The sequence below is a fragment of the Poromitra crassiceps genome, assembly GCF_964638095.1.
Source record: "Poromitra crassiceps genome assembly, contig: HAP1_SCAFFOLD_924, whole genome shotgun sequence".
Classification (NCBI taxonomy): Eukaryota; Metazoa; Chordata; class Actinopteri; order Beryciformes; family Melamphaidae; genus Poromitra; species Poromitra crassiceps.
The window spans coordinates 35,001-41,023 of NW_028151485.1; the positions used below are offsets into that span (position 1 = coordinate 35,001).

The 6,023-nt window shown below is 43.8% G+C and overlaps 1 protein-coding gene across 1 annotated transcript in view; it reads left to right on the forward strand.

Moving 5' to 3' along the window:
• The window catches only part of LOC310771642 (NLR family CARD domain-containing protein 3-like), a 28,907-nt gene extending 28,167 nt beyond the window's left edge, over positions 1 to 740 (forward strand). The window contains exon 6 of the mRNA XM_083664206.1: positions 1 to 740. This exon is cut by the window's left edge and continues 684 nt beyond it. The gene's annotated coding sequence lies outside the window, so the exon portion shown is untranslated.
• Positions 741 to 6,023: the final 5,283 nt, after the last annotated feature.

The window sequence follows — 6,023 nt, forward strand, 5'->3', positions numbered from 1 at the left end:
AGAACTTAATGAGCTTTCCAAATTAAAAGTCCTAAGAGAAGGAGACAGGGCTCATCTGTCTGTCCAATATGTCTCAACATGCCACAACCTGAGGGACAGTGAGTGACCTACACACACTGATGTGTATCAATCTCAGTGTTTCATAATTAATGTGTATTATGATTATGATTATTATTGCATTGTATTACTGTATTATTGTATTATTCATGAGGAGTGATGTTTACTGTAATGTTGAATGTGATTGTTTCTTGATGCTTTGGCAATATTGTTATGACATTCATGCCAATAAAGCTATTAGAATTTGAAAAATTTGAATTAGAGAGAGACAGAGAGAGAGAGAGATAGAGAGACACAGAGAGAGAGAGAGAGACAGAGAGAGAGAGAGACAGAGAGAGAGAGAGAGAGAGAGAGAGACACACAGAGAGAGAGAGAGACACAGAGAGAGACACAGAGAGACACAGAGAGAGAGAGAGAGAGAGAGAGACAGAGAGAGAGATACACAGAGAGAGACAGAGAGAGAGAGAGATAGAGAGAGACAGAGAGAGAGAGACAGAGAGAGAGAGAGAGAGAGAGAGACAGAGAGAGAGATACACAGAGAGAGAGAGAGAGAGAGAGAGAGAGATACAGAGAGAGAGAGAAGCCGTTTTCCCACATGCGTACCGGAAAATTACCTGTAAGTCAATATCGGACATTTCCCTTCACACCTCTCCTCTGGCATGTGGGAATCTATCAGCGAAATTGCCTGTATGGGGGGGGAAGGGGGGGGCGGCACTGCAGAGCGGGTGGGGAGTGACGTGTCGGCAAAACTCCGAATGGTGAAATAAGTTTGCTTGTTTATCCGTTCACCTGCGTCGCGTTGAAGCACTTACAGACTGGCTTCATTTGATGTGTCCGGGCTTGCCTTGGCTGTCGGCAACGTTGCTTAGTCCCTGTCGGACTGTGACTGAAGGAGGAGGACGGACTGTGGCCAGAGAGCGAGCAGAGAGGAGAGGGGAAAATCAGCACAGCACACACATGAAGCTGACATAGGCTACTGCTCTTATTATCACAAGATCATTTCGCCAGTTTGCTTTAATGTGCGCTAATGATTAGATTATGCCCGCTGGAACATTAAGCAACGTGTGTACACCTCGCCCATGAGAGTGTCGCGCAGAATATGAAGATAGACTAAACCGGGGACAGATCATGACAGTGTTATGTACCTCTGCGCTGCTGCGTGAGACTAGAGCCGTCTGGAAGCGAGAGAGACCAGGAGGGAATTTATTTTGGGAAGATGCTCTGAACAATTTTGACGACGTGGAAGGAAGCGTCATTTTCGCATGTCCCGGTATTACGTGCTGAGTCTGGTCCGACCCGCACGCAAGATCACCCGGTGGCGAAAACCACTGGAAGCGCGTTTGCGACTGGCAATAGTCCTTTGGTGGTACGCAACGCCAGGGGAATATCGAACAATCAGCTGTGTATTTGGTGTTGGACTGTCTACTGTGTGCATTGCAACCTGGTCCACGAAGTCACAGCCCACTGATAGCGGAAAATGCCTTTCGGAAATCAGCAAGCTGACATACTGCTCTTATTAGGCTATCACAAGATCATTTCGCCAGTTTGCTTTAATGTGCGCGAATGATTAGATTATGCCCGCTGGAACATTAAGCAACGTGTGTAGGCTACTCCTCGCCCATGATTGAAGGACCGCTGTCGCGGAAAATGACCTGAACCGTTTCCACTTGCGTCCCCTTAAGACCATACCGCTCTTGTGACTGGCACGAAACTGGTGAAATGTCGGGGACGACGGGGTCGCGCTTATACCGGCACGGCGCCTTTCTCACATGCAGGCATTAGACCACGTACCGGTCATTTTGCGGTACAAAGCGCATGTGGGAAAAGGGCTAGAGAGATAGAGACACACAGAGAGATAGAGACACAGAGAGAGCTATAGAGAGAGACAGAGAGAGAGAGACACACAGAGAGAGAGAGACAGAGAGAGAGACAGAGAGAGAGACAGAGAGAGAAGGGCCATGGAGGAGGCTTGTTGTTGCTGCTGTGATGTTGAGCAGAATCTCTGGTCTGAGTCAGAGCACAGACAGGATGCTGAGGCACCATAAACTCAAGTCTTTCTTATGTACAAACTGTTGTTTTCTTCATTGGATGTAAATACATGGAAATTATTTTTACTGTATTCTACGTTCTTTATCATATATTTTTTTAATTTAAAATTACTACTTTTTTCACTCAGTTTCAATGTATTTTACTGCTGTACATTGAGCAATTAAATGTGTTGAAAATGTCTACATGTGTTGTGTCTTTACAGTTTTTCTCCAAACGTTTAAACACATTTCCAATAACTGTGGCTCAGTTTGTCAAAATTCTAAACTGAAAAGAGTTTGTCAAAACTCCACAAATCTCTTATAAAGTGACACAACACTCAAAAGCATGTTCTCTCTTCTCAAAACTGATTATTTCCACCAAAACAAAACACACAGCTATGATATGTTGATGTCTTCCACAGCATCAATTAACTACACACTGGTGTGATCAATTAAAACACTACCATCAAAATAGTCTTCATGTATGTTCTGGCTTCATGAGGCCATGTTACATATTCAAATGCATACAATTGTGTGGAAATAGTTTCCTTTCCTCATTTTGGTAAAGTGTAGTGTTTTGCCCTAAAATAGCATTTACTGTTGATACAACACAAATGTCACCTGTTTTAACAAAACTCAGTAATTTCACTGATACAATAGATTTAAGCCTTAGTGCCACCTGCACATCCACCCTACCTCTACCCAAACTGGCCTTAGCCAGTATATACTCATTCCCCTCAACTCCTGCATGTGCTGGCACCCACAAAAAGCCCACTCTCCACCCCTGCCTCTCTAGTTCAGTCAGTTTCATTAAGATCTCCCCAACTATGTCTACTCTAGCTCTGCCCCCCTCACCTCCCCCCAAAGCCATCAAGGCAGATAGAGAATCAGAGCATACAACAGCCTGACTGAATCCCCCCTCCTCCTCCACCCACCACAGTGCCCACAGTAACGCGATCAACTCTGCTGAGAATATTGGTATACCATCAGGCAGTCTCCTACTCTGACTGATTTGGGCATGAGAGACATACATTCCAAAACCCACTCTTCTACTCTCAGGGTCTCTTGAGCCATCCGTATAAATATTTATATATAGTTATTCCAGTTGTTTCTATGATGTTCCTCTACTACGCCCTCCGCAACACTTCCTATTCGCTTTTCCTGTATGGCCTCTCTTATTGTTAAGTCCACCTCTGCCTCTGACCACAGCCAACCAGGTACAGGTGTCCAGAACACAGGGGGCCCTACCTCATTAAAACCCCTCTCCTCTGAGTACCCCCTTACTGTATTTATATGGCTGCACCTGTTCATCCTGCTAGCACCATTTCCAAACTCCCAGCATTCAGACAGCAAAGAAATGGAAGGAGGTGCTGTTACAGAGCCTTTTAGCTTGACCCAGTCATTTAGAGCTAGTTTTGCACGTCGCAGCCTGTAAAAAACAAACCCAGAAAACATAAAATGCATCCATACTGCTAGTCTGTCTCAATCCAAGTCTCCAGAAGCCCCGAGGTGCCAAGTTGACTTGAAAAGACGTCATTTACACTTTGTTTTTAGCTGAAATCTCCACTGTAGCCATGAGCTTAAAGTTAAAGTGAAAACAGGACTTTCAGCTCGACAGTGGATTCCAGCTAAAAACAGGACATGACTTGGATTACGCCAGACGAGCAGTAGCTATGGAGGCTTTTTTGAAAGTTGCTCACCATTCAATTGTTTAGAAGAATTCTGTAACTCTGTTTCCCTGGAAAACACCACAAATGTTTTGTGGACTAAAAAACCTCACGCAACCTTCCACCAGCATGGGGGTGCATAGATAATGTTAGTGTCAGATCGGTGTATGAGCTGACTATTGACTTGATTATATTTATATGTTTAGAATGTTGAACAAAACCAGACATTTCAATGCAGGTTGGGGTGTGGTTTTCACAGGAGAATGTCACTTTCTGTTCTTTTATTATTCTTAAGGTTGCATGTGTCTTACATGGAGTAGCATTCAAGAGAGGTTTGTAGACCACCAATGACGCTGTTTAGTATTGTTGCTGCAGGGAGGCCAAAAAAAGAGACGGTGCAATGTTTTGTCATTTTAATTTGTACAACAAATAATAGTAATAATAGTGGGAAACTGTAAAGGCTCTTGTCTTGTGAAGTGATGTATGTGAAGTAAAGCGTGCACACTACAAATCTGATTGATATCTCACACTATTATATCAAAGTAAAGCCATTTAGATTACATTTTAATGGTAATATTCACACTAATAATTACCTTTAAATTGACTTTGTGAATGATCAAATCTGACGATGGTGATTTATGAAAATATGAATTGATGTTCAGTATGTAACTGCTTCTAACAAAATTGTTGGTTTGGTGAAATGATGGTTGTTCTTACAACCCTGCTGTGTTGTGAAGTGTAGTGCTACATTACAAAGAACACACAATGAACCTTAACTCGTATACAATAAAATCTTCTCAAAACAGAACTTAAGTGTTATTTATGATTCAAAGAATCCCTAGAATTAAACCAAAGACATGATCTCATATCTATTTTTTTTAATAAAATATGAATTTCCTCTTATTGTTACGACATAACTAACCTCGCGTCACCAGGCTCTTCTCGGCGAGAAAGAGCCTGGCTCCCGCCCACAATTGATTTTGTCACCCTACTGGCTCCGGCCTAGAGCCCGCCCTAGACCGGATGGCAGCGTTTCTAGCTCGTCAACTTTCACGTTAACTTGACAATTTGACCCAAGTATCAGAATCCTCTTTCACCGTTTTGACCGGTGTGTCAGGCGGTGGTGGCGGAGATGCCATATTGCATGAACGTTTTGTTTTATGTAACGCTAGCTTTGTTTTGATCAGACTCTAGTTTAGGTAACATCACCGCGTCAAGCTAACGGCAACAAAGACGTTGTTAAGCGCATTGCCATCCGGTGTTAATTCTGGGTCCGGGGTTTACGCCCCCATGACAAAAAGCGGGGTGGAAGGTGCCCAGACTACCACATAACCTGCGTGTGCGTGTGTGTGTGTGTGTGTGTGTGTGTGTGTGTGTGTGTGTGTGTGTGTGTGTGTGTGTGTGTGTGTGTGTGTGTGTGTGTGTGTGTGTGTGTGTGTGTGTGTGAGAGAGAGAGAGAGAGAGAGAGAGAGAGAGAGAGAGAGAGAGAGAGAGAGAGAGAGAGAGAGAGAGAGAGAGAGAGAGAGAGAGAGAGAGAGAGGAAGGGGGGGGGGGGGGATTTAGATTGTAAGTCGATTGTGTGTTTCACACTCCGGACCAGAAGATGGCGGTAATGCACCAATAAGCTGGATGCCAACCGCCATAAAACAAAACAAGAAGAGGAAGAAGAAGAAGAACGCGTTTGACGAGATGGCGGCCTTTGTGTGTAAATATTCTTGAGCGAGGTACCGTCTACCTTACCGATGTTTTCCCCTTTTATTGCTACAGTTTACAACTGTAATTGACCAACAGAAGACTCTGTATGTGTGGATGATATTATCACGGATATATAAACTGGAGCCGAGGCTCCATTTAGCACTGAGAGAGGAAGAAGCTCATCGTATGGACTCAGATGAATGGTTTCGTTAGCTGTGAAGCTAATGGAGCTAAGGCTGTTGGAGCTTTGACGTTGGTCAGTAAACCTTTTCATGATACAGTTCCCGTGTCACTGTATGGAAATGTCTCATGTCCAAAACCTGACAGCGTTGGTGAACTAATACGCTAGAGACTAACTGCAGCTGTTGAGATATTTGGGCTGTTTGAAAGAAGATAGCAGCATACGAGGAGGAAACTTCTTTGCCTGAGTCCAGACCTTCAGATCTCCCCAATGCACTGAGTTGACTCCTTCTGAAGAAGGAAATGGAGTGTAACGACTTAACAATGCAGTCTGATATCAGGCTAGAATCTTCTAGAACAAAGACAATAAAGCAACAACAACGAAAGCTGTTGGACA